Here is a 16,235-nt window from a genome sequence, read left to right on the forward strand (position 1 = left end):
GGCAAAACATAATATTTTTGTTCTAAGCATGGATGTGTACAATTTAATGACGTATCTTACACAAAGAATATTATGCTTTTGCACTAATGAAGAACAAAGTATAAATATGTACTAACAATCCAAAATACATGATATTTAAGATGAAAGAAGATATTTGAAGAAGAAAATTCCATAAACTTTGTTGCACAAAATGGGAAATCAATATACAAAATAAACACTATCTAGTTACATATTATTTCACCATCACCTTAATAATCTTAAAAAGATTAGAAACACATAACTAAAATAGCAAATACAAAATAAAAATTACAAACATAAATAGGGAAATTTAGAGGATGAACCCCCAGATTTTTTCTCTAAAAATACATAGAAAATAACCAAAAAGAAGAAGAAGATGAAAAGAATAGAGAAGTTTTGAATGTGTAGAAATTATGGTATAGTAACCTCTCCCCCATATGGACACACCTAAATCCCTTATTTATAGCAAAAAATGAGGTATTAAAATAATCAATTTAAATTAATTAAATTGATTAATTAATTTAATTAATTATAATATGGCAAATATGAGTAAATTATAGGGTGTAATAATGATATTTTGGGGTAAAATGTGTAGAAAGTGGGGTAAAAAATGTAGTATTTTTGGCAAATGGGAAATTTTGCTTTTTTTTGTTGGGCTCAATAAATGGGAAAAAGCAGCTGGGCCGAATTGGCTTGGGTGTGCTTTTGGTGCTGGCAGTGGCATTTGTCTTGGGGAGAGACTGCTGAAGTCTTGTTGATGGCTGGCGCAAGTTTGCTTGGAGGAAGGCTGATTGATTGCTGAAGTGGGGAGGTGTGTTGAACGTGAGGCACAGCAAGGGAAATGGCTGAAGGAGTTGCTGAAGCTAATGGGCCTGGGAGGAGGAGAATGCTTCGTGGGCCTGGGCTTTGGCAGGCTTCCTTGGGCCTAAGAAAAATACAATTTTTCTTGTTATTTTCTTTCAAAACTACCACCTTTCCTTTGATTTCCTTGCTTTTCAAGAGCCAATATTCCATACAAAATAAATATAAAATAAATCATAATACAATATTTTCAACTATAAAATAAATCAATTTAATTATTTGAAAATATTAATTATAACTTAATTTATATTTTACATTTAAGTTCAATAATACAACATTTTTTTACCACTAACTTAACAATAATAATTCAAATAATTAACTACAAAATTTTACAACAAAATACTTATAAAAACACACAAAAGTATATAAAATCATGATAAGACTACTAAATTCAAAATTACTTAAAAACTTAATAAATCAATTAAAAACTCAAGAATTAAGCAACAATTATCACATAAAAAGTGGTAAAATAACTCTATTTTGTAGAGTTATCAATATTTTAAACAAGCATACCAAAAAATCCTACCCAGAAGATTTCCCCATAAAGCGCACCCTATGAGGCATGCTCCTAAATGGTTTTCTTCTACAATCGATGCCCTAAAATAAAAACCTACACCCTTCATACCCACAAAAAACCAACAGAATATTGCATGCAGCTACAGGAACTATTTACTTAGGCTACAGTGAAAAGAAAATTTAAAGCATGCACAGTCAAAAAACTTACGAAGTGTTTTGCTGTGGGGGGGATGAAGGGGTCGTCTGGGTTGGGGCCTCGACGGAATAACTGGTACCAAAGCCTCAAAGGAGGCCTTGCACCTAATCTTCTGGAATGCTGGGAATGGTAACCGGGAGAAAAAGAGGGTTTTTTGAGGGTGAGAAGAGAGAAGAAGATGGGAAATTTAGAAAATTTTCAAATAAATGGGTGGCCCATGCATAAGGTGGCCACTCCTCTTATATACGTGAAAGGCCATGTGAGGAGGGCCGTTGGATTGCCCTGATGTGGGATCCGAGGCTCTCAACTCGAAAGGTGAAACGACGGCTGAGTATAGGCTAGGCCATTTAATGCGGTTCTCAGAAGACGTACCGTCATCAACCACGATGCTCCACGTATTCGGCGCTTGCGTAATAGGTGGAATATGGAGAGTCCATGGAGAAGCCTAAAAGCCCCCACTGTGGCCCCAGATGACGTCGTGTGCCACGAGCAGAGGCTTGGGGGGCAAATGTACGCCCTAATTTTCCACGGGCTATTAGCGAGCTGAGATATGGCATAATTATATCAGCCACGTGGATACCACGTGGGCGGAGCTGTTGTTGTTAGGTCCTACCTCTTTAGCTCGAGGTAACCAAAGGTTTATCAAGATTATTTAAGGGCCGAGTCAGGAATATGAAGACCGCAGGTCAAGAAGGCATCCAGCTCGAGGCACGAGCTGGAGTTGGAAGCTGTGACCCTTTATAAAGTCAACCACGCAATGTAAACGTGCATATATCAGACATCACGTGTCTGATATATACCTGAATTCTCGGACACGCAGCATGAACGTGCGTGTTCAGGCACCCACGACTGGGTTGGGCCGTGCGGCCCATTATCCCCTTACCTATTGATTAGACCACACTTCATTTGTCAGGTTTTAGGAATTAATCATGAATGTCACAGAAGTGACATAATAGGTAAGAAGGTCACGGGATGACCCCCCTTACCAACTCCCAGGTGCCATCTTCTAAAAATATGGAGATCCTGGGAGTTGCAAAGAGTTGGATTCTATTGTGTAACGAAATACCTTGTAAGGAATACCAGAAATATAGCAATAATATTGGCTGGTGGAGTAGAAGGATTTTAACATTTGAACCACCTAAAAACGTATTCGTGTCATCAGTCCATTTTAAGATCATTCATCTGTTTCGGTTAATTATTCAGCACTAATCCCTTTCTCTTATTTTCTTAATTACTTGTTGGCGAAGAACCGCGTCAACAGTTCCAAATTCATTCCCACTTGATTTTGCAACTTCCATACACATTATGAGAGTTAAAATCACTTCTCTTACAGCCATATCTCTTATGGATTTGAGAAATTCAAATCAAAATGTGTAATATCAAATCTACACATTATTTGGTAATATTTGGGAGTTACAAAGTTGTAACTGATTTTGTAACTCCAAAATATGTCACATTTAGGCACATACATTTCTCTAATTTTATGACTCTTAATAATATATTACAAAGTATGACAAATCACATTATGTCACATTATTTAATCTAACATTATATTATTTAAAATAATATAAGAGAAGCTTAAGTCTTATTCCTCTTGGGCCTGTTCCTCTTGAACTTTAATCTCAGGCCACTTCTCCATAGTTTGTTGGACCGAATGAGTGTACAAAGTTATGTGGGCCTGGCTAACCAAAGATTCGATAAGAAGGTTGAAGACCATTCAGAGCTCCTACAATCAACCACTAACGAAAGTACTCAATTATTCATTGTACTAAAGCGTAAATGAAAGCATTATACTAAGAGCTGATATATATTCCTGTTGGAAATTCGTCTAATTTTTACATATAATTCCACTCAAATCCTTATTTGATTTTCTTTTTTACTCGGCCATTTCCTTTATTAATTAGCAAAGCAATATATGCATAATATAAATATATATATATATATATATTTATATGAGTATGATAGGAGCTGGGCAAGTGGGCGTGGGCCTATTATGCAATTAAAACGATAGTATTATTGGGTCTGTAATACAATTAAAAATAATGATAGTGTTAATAGTTATTCACAATGTTAACAAAATGTAACTAAAATTATATATAAATTTGTGGCTTTGTTTAATTATGATATATAAAATATTTGACTGTATATATAATATCATATATATCATTAATTCTTTTCAATTCTTGTTATATATATAGTGTCATATTTTAAAAGTTGACTAAGTGTAATGATTAATATACTTATATTTACAATTATGTAAGAACTAGAATGAGAAAAAATTTGAACTATATAATTATTAAAGTTGCTAAAAACAAATACAACACTATTACATACACTAAACATTGACTTTCTCTGTTTTTTTTTTTCAATCATAAATAAAATATGCAGAGAAAATATTTGAATGATTTTTAAATATCACATTTAATATCTGTCTAAAAAAATACTTTATTATTACGGTGGAAAATTTTAAGCATGGGGGTGGGTGAGGTTTTTGTCAGCGTTTTTTTCACAAAAACCAAAGAGAAAAGTAGGAGAAAAATGCCAAATTCAATTTATAAATATAGTAAGAGAAAAATGTTAGAAATATACATATACATATTTAAATTTAAATTAAATAATTATTGATAAAACATATAAAATTCAATTTATAAACATTCATAAATATATGTGGAAGGGTAATCGTTTTCCTATTGGTATATTAGATACAAAATTTAATTAAGTAAATGACCCGCCAGACAAATTAATTAATATTTGTCGTTTCTAAGATTATAAAATCTAATGCATGGTCGTTATACATATGAACCATTGTCTTTTATTATAGGGATTGTTTTGTTTTATATTTGTTTGGAACTTGTGTTTTGTAAAATTGTTCAAATAGATTCTTAAATTTAATTTTGATGAAGACAAAATTGAATATAACAACACAGATGTTAAACAAAATGATTTTGTTTTTATTTTAAATTATTAGTTTGATGAATTATTTGTAATTTTAGCTCATAAAATTTTGACTAAAATCGAGTTTAGGATTACATTTAAACTATTTTACAAAACACGGAATCCAAATTATTAAAAACACTTTAAATGCAATTAAAATAGATCAACCTTTTTACAGATTATAAATTACAAATAGCAATTTACCTTCTTCTAATTAGTAGGTAAAACCTCTATTGTAGCATGTATAGTGATTCCAATAAAAATATTTGCAATATTTTTTTTAATACCTGAATTTGTTTTCGAATTGTGTGCCTGGACAAGATAAACAACAATCAAACCAGTTACAATTAGCTAAGAATTTGAATTTGAAAGCTGTTTTTGACATCTTTAAAGGCAAACAACTATAAAGGTCGGGGATGGATGCAATTTAGCGAAATGCTCTCCGTACTAGCAAAATGCTCCGGCTGAAAGGTTAGTGCAGTACACCATTTGTGGCCATGTCACGGTGTTGCAAATTTGAAACTACGCAAGTATACGTAATCACAATGTAGTAATGTTCGGTAAATTTGATTATCGTCCCACAAATACTGAATTATCAATTACAAATATTTAATTTCTAATCTCTGTTTGGTTAACAAAAAGTTGATTATTTTTTTAGAATTTAAAAGAACATAAACATAAACAAAAATAACAAAAGTTTAACACTGAAATTAAAGAAACAAAAGAGAATTAATTCAATAAAAAGTGAACTAGTGAATTTAATCTCCTCTTCTATCCATTCTACTATTTCATTAAAACTAGATTTTATAATCACTCTTCTTATTAAGATAGCAAGTTTACAAAAGTATTTTATATTCAGATTAAGATATATAAAATTCGACCTAGATATGAATTTTCTATAATTCTATGATGAACTCACATATAAGAAACATTAAGATCAAAAACTCAAAAACTACATAAATTATATTGATACTCTCGTTCAATACTGATATATATGTCCAATCAATTATACCATGTTTAAATCCCACATTTCAGATTTTGACTCAAACTCATATGGATTATGTAAAAGATGGCCAATCAATCACATGTAATAAACACAAATTGAAAGGATCTTAAAGAATAAGAAAAAAAATATAAACTTTGCATTAAATCATAGTAAAGTTTCAAGAGATTCAATTAAAAACCCTAAGAATAAAATTAGTTCATCAACATGACAAAGAAATCCATAATACTAGAGTTTAACATAAAGAAAATTAAAGACGAAGAAGAAAAAGAACTATAGATTCAATCTTTGAAATTGCTCCCAAAATGTTCTCCTTGCCTCCTTCGATGAAAAACCAGACTAAAAATCGCACTCAAGCTCCCCTCTATTAACAACCCTAATGACTTTTTATGAAAATACATTTTTACCTCACTCAAAATGCTTGTTTTCGTCATTCGTACGAGCAATAGTGCAGGGGTGCTAGTTTGGTGGCGTTGGTGCGCTTATGAAATCATAAAAAAAAATGCTATATGGAAATTTGTAGCGCAAGGGCGCTTCAGCAGATTTGGCAAAGCGCAGGGGTGCTTGGGAAGCAGCGCTAGTGCGCTTTTACCTAGGTGAAGCTCTTCTCTATAATTTCGTAGCGCAGAGGCGCTACAACATTGTGTTGGTGTGCTTCAACAACTAACTTTAATCTTCAATAAACTTCCAAAAATTTCTCCAAAATCTCCAACACAACCCATCAACAAGCCTCAAGGCCATGATCACCTCAAAATGACCAAATTCAACATTCTTTAACAAATTTTCTTCTTGTTTCACTCAATCTCATATGTCAAATAATAAAAGTTGAAACAAGAAGAAACTAGCGTAATTATGTACAAAACAAACTTAATTACCTCTAACTTGTCCTAAAACAAACACAATAAAGCAAGTAAAAAACTCTCTTATCACACGGCGGTACAAGTCAGATCCAAATTGTGGTCTTAAGGTGTCACCACCTTTGTCTCAGCCTTGGGACCTTATTATTCCTTATACAGAACACCTGAAGGGCTACTTTTGGCGTTTCAATTCTCAGGTCATTTCTATGTACTCTCTCAAAAAATCTCGACGTCCAGAGTCTCTTTCTTTGTCTTCAAGAAGTTCTTTGTTGAGTTTTTTGCTTGATATCCAATCCTTTCATCTCCTTGAAGCTATGGAAGAAGCGGTGGAAGTTCATGTGCAAACTGACAACGTGGATGGGGTTCTCAATTAGGTGGAAAATGTAAGATTTGAGGATTTTTTTGTAGATTTGGTGCCTAATGATGAAGGTGTGCTAAAATGACCATCGAGAAATCTCTTGTGGGTAAGTATTTTTCCAAGCGTCCCATCTCTAATGGTCTGCTTAGGTCGGTTGTTGGAGAAGTTTGGAAGCCAAAACCCGGTTGGAGAATGCAACAAGTTTCTCAGAAGACTTTCATCTTTAGGTTCACCAGCAAAGAGGATGTTGCTTTTATCATGAGAAAAATTCCCTGGTCTCCTTGTGATGGGTTTCTCCTACTTACGATGTTCCCTAAAGATGGTTTTTTGGAAGTCTGGGAATCTTCACTCAACGACTATTTGGGTTAGAGCTTATGGGGTTTTAGTTAGGTTTATGTCAGATGGAAATGTTGTTTTGCTGAGCAATTGGGTTTGTACTTGCCTTGAAGCTAACAAAGCTAACAATGTCAGATGGCAATGGATTATGAGGTTTAAAATCTTGCTTGACCTAGACAAGCCTTTATTGGCTGGTTTATCCTTCCCTCCTGATAGACCAAAGCATGTTTGGGGTCACCTCAAATATGAGAGGCTTCCACTTGTTTGCTACAAGTGCAGAATTGTCGGCCATGGAGAGGGTGAATATTCGGCTAAAATGCGTATGATAATGGCCGATAATGGGATCTTTGTGCCGCTTTTTGGGCCATGGCTGAGGTTAGGGTCACAAGTGGAAAATTGCTTTTCTTTGATGGAGGCAGAAGACTATTTTGACAGGATCCAAATGGAAATGGATGAACGTCCTAAGGTCATCAACAAGTTCTGAGATAAAGGTTGATGAGGCCTTGATATGGACTCCTATTCATGTTGAAATGTTAACACAACTAAAGCGGCAGTCGGAGGTTCGTCCGAGGAAGTTCTGATATGTAATTCAGATATAGTACACATTAATCCATGCATGTCCACTCTATGCAACCAGATGATAGTGGAGGGTAACGTCCCAAATTTCTTAATAAGGCTTAGGGCCTTGATTAGGGAGCCAGGATGACAAATTATGGAATTATGTGATTATCTGATATTTATGTGTATCATTATGTGATTATGTGCGTTACATTATAATATGACTTGATATGCATGTTTAGGTGTATTAAATATGCATGTGGGCTCATTTATGTTTAATTGGATAATTTTCATAATTTGGTTCGTTTTTGGTATATTTGGCATATATGTGATATATTTGTTGGACCACATTATTATGTGAGTATGTTTGGGTTACTCGGCACGAGACGATCCTAGGGAGCAAGTTAGTGGGAAAGTCACAACGGGATTCATACTTGACTCGGAGTGAGTCAAGGGGTATTTTGGGTATTTAGCACATTATTGGGATATTGGGTAATGGGGATAAATATTTAAGGATAAATTGGGAGTTGGTGAGATCAAGAGGGAATTCTGGGAATTTTGACTATTTTACCCCGGGGGCATTTTCAGGACCCCGAGCATTAGGATTTGCTTGAGGTTACTTAAGCTCGAAGTAACCTGTCAGAAATAAAAAGAATGTTCTCTCTCTCTCTCTCTCTCTTGTTCCCTTTTCGATACCAATTGCATTTTCGAAGGAAGACTCGGATTCAAGCAAGGATCGCGACATTGCAATTCTAGGAAAGATTAAAAGCTTATTAGCTGGAGGATTTAGTTGGGAAATGACTTAATCGGAGGTAATCCAAGTTTTAAGTTTTCAAGTTTTTAAGCTTTGATTGGATTTTATGTTTTGATGAGTTTTTGGATGATTTGAGACTTAGGTTTTAATTGTTTTGGATAATTGGGATGTTTGGGAACTTTGATTTTGAGATTTGGATATGTTTGGATAGGTTTTTGGAAGGTTTTAAGTGGGAGAATACACAGGTTATGGCTGGGTTTGTGGTCAGGCCGCGACCCTGTTCTTGAGCGCCATGGCCTAGGCTTGACAAAGATGGTAAAGTTGGCTGATGGGTAGTTAGGGCCGTGACGCAAGGTAGGTGCGCCGCGACACTAAGTAGGTGCGCCGCGACACTAGGCATAAGCAGAGAAGGGGCTCGACCTATGTTTGGAGGCGGGTCGCGGCTCAAAGCTTGTGGGGGGGGGGGGGGGGGGGGGGCGCTTAAGGGCAGTTTTGGCCATTTTGGGTTTTTAGTCATGGGAACTTAACTCTTAGGGCTCGGGATCGATCCTACTACTCAGTTGGGTAGGATTCAACATCCCAGAGGCTAGGACTTGGTCCAGAAGTATTTATTTACTCATTTTTGATGGGGTTTATAATATGGTTGTGACTAGGTTGTAGAGTCCAAGAACTTTACTTAGCTAGTTAGATAGTAGTAATAGTGGTAGTATTTTTATGACTTTGGATTTTGGTTCAGACCGGGATTTAATTGGACACTCATAGTAACACTTGTAGATTTTCTAAGTTTAACCTATAGTTTAAGAATATTAATTTTAATCTAAGGTTTGATTAATATGACTGATATTGATGGTATATTTATTATATTATAAGATTTAGATAGACCCAATAAGATAGTAACACTTGTCATATGTATGTTTAATGAAAATTAAGTATTTTTGAGGAATAAGTTTATTAAGATAAATATTTGAATATCTTAGGGTCTGTCAACAGCTTTGAAATTGTTAGAGGACTTAGTCAAGGCTGTTTACTCAATTCAAATTAGGCTGAAAATGTGCAATTTCGTGTTTAAATATTCAGCGTATGCCGATATATCGCAGCTATAGGGGGCGATATATCGCAGTACGAGGATACGAAAAACACGTAACTTCGCACGATCACTTCGACGAGCCTCGGGCATACTGGCCCAGGCGATATATCGCCTACGAGGGGCGATATATCGGCTCCTTTGATGAATTTTTGAATGTTTTTGAAAACGTTCTCATTTTAATCTTTAACCTCTTGATAAGTCCACCATCTTTCTGACCGAGTCTTCAGCCTCTGTTGAACGATAATTCAAATATTTTTCACTTAAAAAGCCATTATTTTATTCAAGTTAAATGAAGATCTTTTCATTCTTGAACTCTACAAATAGGACCTAGTACCCAGTCATTTATTCATTCATCAAGCTAAGTTTAGAGGCTGCAAGCTGCTAGGTTATTTTTGAGTGCTTAAACACTTGGGTTGGGGATTATAAGCTTACCAAACACTTGGGAAGTAAGGTTTATAGCACATTTCGGTTCAAGGTTTAGATCGGTCATAGAAGCATTCAAGATATTCCAAACTCTAGTTCATTTTGGTATTGTTATCCTTAAGTTCTTATAGTTTTCTACTCAACATCCTAACTTTATTCTTTATTCTTGGTTAGGAAATCTAAGATATTGAACATAAGGTTCTTGGTAAGTATCTTTCGATGGAATAGTTCTTTCATTATTTTCATCCCTTTTTCTTTAGTATACTCACCCTTTCATTGATGGTTTTTAGGAGTGTCCCAAGGTCCCAAATCTATTCTCATATCCCGGTATTTTTGGTAAGGAAAATAGGATAGGATATTATATGTTATGCTATATGATTTATGTGTTTTGTTAACTTATGACTTATGTGTTATGTTATGTATGTTGTAGACTTGGGCATATGACTTGTATAACTAACAAGTCCCAATAAATTTATGGGCATATGACTTGCTTAGCCAGCAAGCCCCACAAATCTAATGGGCATATGACTTGTTTAGTTTACGAGCCCCAAGTAATAATGGCCATTATAATATGTGTGACATATGTTTATGATATGTTTTATTATATGTTGCGTTATGAATTTTATGTATATGATTTACGTGTTAGGTTTTCCTTGCTGGGCATTAGGCTCACTCCTTTATGCTTATATGTGTAGGAAAATAGCTTTGGTGGCGGGAAAGGTTCTTGGAAGCTTGGGGATGTGTATTGAGGCGGGATGGAATCGATGGACCGAGCGTTCAATTCGAAGATGAAGTCTCTTTAATTATGGTTTTCTATGTATTTTTCCGCAATTGGTTGTAATAAGTTTTAATTAAGTTTTCATTATGTCAAAGTTATGTTTTGTTTCAAACAATGGGATCCCAATGTCCTACTTATGAATTTTATATAGTCTCGTGTTTAAATATTCAACGTATGCCGATATATCGTAGCTATAGGGGCGATATATCGCAGTACGGGGATACGAAAAACACGTAACTTCGTACGATCACTTCGACGAGCCTCGGGCATACTAGCCTAGGCGATATATCAGCTCCTTTGATGAATTTTTGAATGTTTTTGAAAACTGTAATGACCCACTAATCTAGACTTTTTGGACCATTAACGAAACTATACATAAACTTACATTTTTACGAAAATACCATAATTTTATTGAGTAACTTGTAAAATAAGAGTTACTTAAAAATAAATACTAAGAAGGATATGGGATCCCATTGTCTTTAAAAACAAAACATGATTTAAATGAAAAGAATTACATAAGAAATGCAGAAAATACATATAAAACCATAAAAAGGTAAAATGAGACTACATCCTCGAATCGAATAACGCTCGGCCCCTTGACTCCATTCACCATCGATACACATCCTCTAAGCGTCACGAATCTTACCGCCTCTAAAGCTATTTTCCTGCACATAAAACAAGAAGGAATGAGCCTAATGCCCATCAAGGAAAATCTAATACATAGTCATAAACATAAATTTCATAATAAACGTAAAGACATATCATAACACTTAATACATACACTTATTATAATGGCCATTATTACTTGGGGTCCCATAGACTAAACAAGCTTATGCCCATGAGATTAGTGGGGTCCTACTAGCTAAGTAGGCATATGCCCATAATCTTTTTGGGGTCTTGTTAGTCAAATAGGGCATAAGCCCAAGCCTACAAACATACACATACATAACATATTCATAACATATCATATTTCATAACATAACACATAAGCAATACACATATAGATTCTACCCTATTTTCCTTACCAAAGTTACCGGGATATGATGGACTGAGTTGGGACTTTTGGAACACTCCTAAAACCATATGAGAAAGAGTGAGGCTTATGAAGAAGAAGAAATGAAAATGAATAGGAAGACTAAACCATTGAGAAATATGCTTACCGAAACTTATGTGCTTAGGAACTTGGATTCCCTAACCAAAATAAGAATGAGGTTAGGGGACTGAGTAGAAGGCTTTGAGAAAGAAAATAACATGAAACAAATGAAATAGAGTTTCGGGTTTACCTCAAAGACTTGCAAGACCAATCTATCCACAACCGAAATACTAAAGAACCTTACTTCCCAAAGTGTTTGATAAGCTTATGATTATGATTTCCCAAACTAGGTGTTTACACTCTCACACTCACTTAGCACTAGCAGCTTCTGAACTTAGAGTAAAAGGTGAATAATGGCTGGGTACTAGGTCCTATTTATAGAGTTTGGGAATGAAAGTATCTTGATTTTACTTGAATAAAAATAATGGCTTTTTAGGTGAAAATCATTTGAATAATCGTTCAGCAGAGGTTGAAGACTCGTTCAAAAGATGCTGGACTTATGAAGAAGTTTGAATGGCTGAAAGGAAAAGAATTAAAAAATGTTTGAATTTATGCTGGAGGAGGCGATATATCGCCTGGACCATTGATCCCGAGGCGATCGTGCATCGATTTGTGTTTTCCGTATCTACGTGCTGCGATATATCGCCCCCTATAGCTGCGATATATCGGCACACGCTGAATATTTAACCACGAAATTACACATTTTTAGCTAAGTTTGAATGGAGTAAACAGCCTTGACTAAGCCCTCAACGTATTCAAAGCTGCTGACTGACCCTATAACATTCAAACTTTACTCCTTATTAAATTTAATCCTAAAAAATACTTAATCCTTAATCACCATTCATAACATGTGCTTAAAATCCTATTGGTTGATATCTAAACCTTATAGTACAATAAATATAATCCTTAATATCAGTCATATTAATCAATCTTAGGTTAAAATTAATATTCTTAAACTATAGGTTAAACTTAGAAAATCTACAAGTACTACTATGAGTGTCCAAATAATTCCCGGTCTGAACCAAAAATCCACAGTAACAAAGATAATACTATACATACTATAATACTACTAAATAATTAGCTAAGTAAAGTTCTTGGACTCTACAAAAACGTTCTCATTTTAATCTTTAACCTCTTGATAAGTCCAGCATCTTTTTGACCGAGTCGTCAACCTCTGCTGAACGATAATTCAAATATTTTTCACTTAAAAAACCATTATTTTAGTCAAGTTAAATGAAGATCTTTTCATTCTTGAACTCTATCAATAGGACCTAGTACCCAGCCATTTATTCATTCATCAAGCTAAGTTCAGAGGCTGCAAGCTGCTAGGTTATGGATAGAGTGATAAACACTTGGGTTGGGGTTATAAGCTTAATCATTATAAGCTTAATAAACACTTGGGAAGTAAGGTTATAGTGTATTTCAATTTTGAGGTATAGTTCGGTCATAGAAGCATTCAAGGTATTCCTTATTCTAGTTCCTTTCTGTATTGTTCTTATAGTTTTTCTACTCAAATCCTAACTTGTATTCTCTATTCTTGGTTAGGCATCTAAGATCTTGAATGTAAGATTTTGTTGGTAAGTATCTTTTCGATGGTGTAGTTAGTTCTTTTCATCCCTTTTCTTTAGTATACTCACCTCTCTATTATGGTTTTTAGGAGTGTTCCAAAATCTCGACTTTGTCCTCATCATCCCGGTATATTGGTAAGGAAAATAGGATAGTTTTATATGCTTATATGTTATGTTGATATGTTATGATAAGTTATGCTATAGTATGTTATGTTATGTTTCCTTATGTTTCATGGTTATGATTTTCCCTACCTTAGATATTAGACAGGGGACGTAGATGGGTTATCATAAACCTACCATGTGATCTAACCTACCTCAGATATTAGAAAGGGGACGTAGATGGTTTATCACATGTTTTAATGGCCATTAATAGTATAGTCTTATATGATGTACGTTTTTATAGATATATGCTATATGCTTATAGTTATGTGTATGTGTATGTTTCATGCTTGTAGTAGATTTTCCTTGCTGGGCATTAGGCTCATTCCTTTATGTTTATATGTGCAGGAAAATAGTTATGGCGACGGAAAGATTCTTGGCAGCTTGGGGATGTGTATTGAGGCAGGATGAAATCGATGGACTGAGCGTTTGATTAGAGGATGAAGTCTTTAAATCTTTAAATCATATTTTCTATGTATTTTTCCGCACTTAATTTTGTAATAGATTTTATTTAGATCATGTTATGTTTTATTTTTAAAACAATGGGATCCTATATCCTAACCATATTTTTATGTATTCAACATTTGCTTTACAGTTTTAAATAAAGTTATGGTGTTTTCATATGTACGTTTTCTTATGATTAGTATAGTAGTTATTAATGGTCCAAGGTCTAGAATAGTTGGGTCGTTACATAGGTTATCGCTAGGGGCTTGGAATCAGGATCGTGCTTGAGGGTCGTTTATTGGTAACCTGTGCTTGGACCAAAGGTAAGAAAACTGCACCTAGTATGGGATGCATGCGATACATGTGATTAGGGTATGACATGAATATTGAATATGGAATTGATAAGAGCTTGAGTCTCTGTAAATTTGCATGATCATAATTATGCTGGTGAATGTTTAGTAAGCATGCTGAATGCCTTATATTTGGATATTTGACATATGATATATGCCTGGTTGCATTGCTTACTTGTGAGTGGTACTGACTCATTAGTCAGAAACAACATTGGTGTTAGTACTAGTTGTGAAGTCTTGACTTATGAGTCATGATCGACAATAGTACTGAGCGCTAGTTGTATGGAATTGACCTATGAGTCAAGATCGACATTAGCGTATTGAACGCAGAGTCAAAATGATTAAATCTAATCAACATGAGCATTAAATGCTTGATCGACCCAATGGTCGAAGAAACTAAAGCGCTTGTCTAGTCTAAAGGCTAGTTACTTAGAGTCAGGGCCAAAAGGCTCAAGTGACTTAAACATCACATGGCTTAGAGTGCAGAGCCCCAAAGAGAGACTTATTAGTCATCTACCCAGAGAGTGATTCATTAGTCACCTGCCCAGAGATATACTCATTAGTCATCTATTCAAGAAACAGATCCCGAGAGATAGACTCATTAGTCATCTATTCAGGGAGTAGATCCTGAGAGATAGAGTCATTAATCATCTATTCAGGGAGTAGATTCCGAGAGATAGACTCATTAGTCATCTATTTAGGGAGCAGATCCCTAGAGACAGACTCATTAGTCATCTATTTAGGGAGCAGATCCCTAGAGATAGACTCATTAGTCATCTCTTCAGGGAGAAGATCCCCAAGATAGACTCATTAGTCATCTATTCAGGGAGCAGATCCCCAGAGATTAACTCATTAGTCATCTATTCAGGGAGAAGATCCCCAGAGATAGACTCATTAGTCATCTATTCAGGGAGCAAATCCCCAGAGATAGACTATTTAGTCATCTATGCAGGCCGCAGAACCCCATAATAATTTATTTGGACTTGCCTGCATGCATGAATAGGTTTATTATTGCTAGGCATGCTTATTATGATTTAGTGACATGTTATTATCTGGTTATGAGCATGTTGAGTTTTCTTACGGAGCCTCGGCTCACGGGTGTTATGTGGTGCAGGTAAAGGCAAAAGAAAGCTGGACCATCCTTGAGTTAGAGAGCTTAGGTGACGATGTGTACATATGCAACTACTCGACCACCACGACCAAGGGTTTAAAGAGGAACTAGGGTTAAACCCTATTTTGCCGCTTAGGTCGGCGGTTGTGAATCTTTTATTGTAATTAACCATTGAAACGTATTTTGGGATCCCAATGTATACTATAAAAGTTTTAGTGAAACGTTGTATCTTTGACCATAATTTTTAACCCTAAACTGTTAATCACACTTAGTTACATGATTATGGCCAAATGACTCGTTTAGCGAGTTTAGCACTGTTTGAAATGCACAGCGTAACGGTCCCTGGGTAGTAGGGCGTTACAATTCTATACCTCTGTCAGAGACACTTGGCATCCTTCAAGATGTTGAATCTAATATTTTGAAAGTTGCTGCCATCTTCAAGGCCCAACTCTCTCCACAGGTCAAGATTGGGCCTAAGTGCTCTACCAATTCAGGCTTTGCAAAAGGAAAGAGGCCCACATGAAGTCACAAGACAATTGGGATCCAAAAAAAGCCTATATTTGATGATGGGCTGGACCATTTCAGAGTTGGGTCCAAAAGAAAGAAGACAATTATTGCTCAATCTTCGTCATCCTTTGATCCGAGCATCCAAGTTATTTCTCTAGCTAAGAAAAATAAAATTTCGACAACTAGTGAGCCAAACACAGATCTTGGGAGCAATATCCCAGACTAATGAAGCATTGCAGACTTTCAAAATTCCACAGACAATGAGAATCAAAGTCCCATTCAGGATTTTCAATAGGCCGAGGAGGCGGGCCAAAGCATGCCCCC

The sequence above is a fragment of the Humulus lupulus genome, chromosome 3 (assembly GCF_963169125.1).
Source record: "Humulus lupulus chromosome 3, drHumLupu1.1, whole genome shotgun sequence".
NCBI classification, from domain to species: Eukaryota; Viridiplantae; Streptophyta; class Magnoliopsida; order Rosales; family Cannabaceae; genus Humulus; species Humulus lupulus.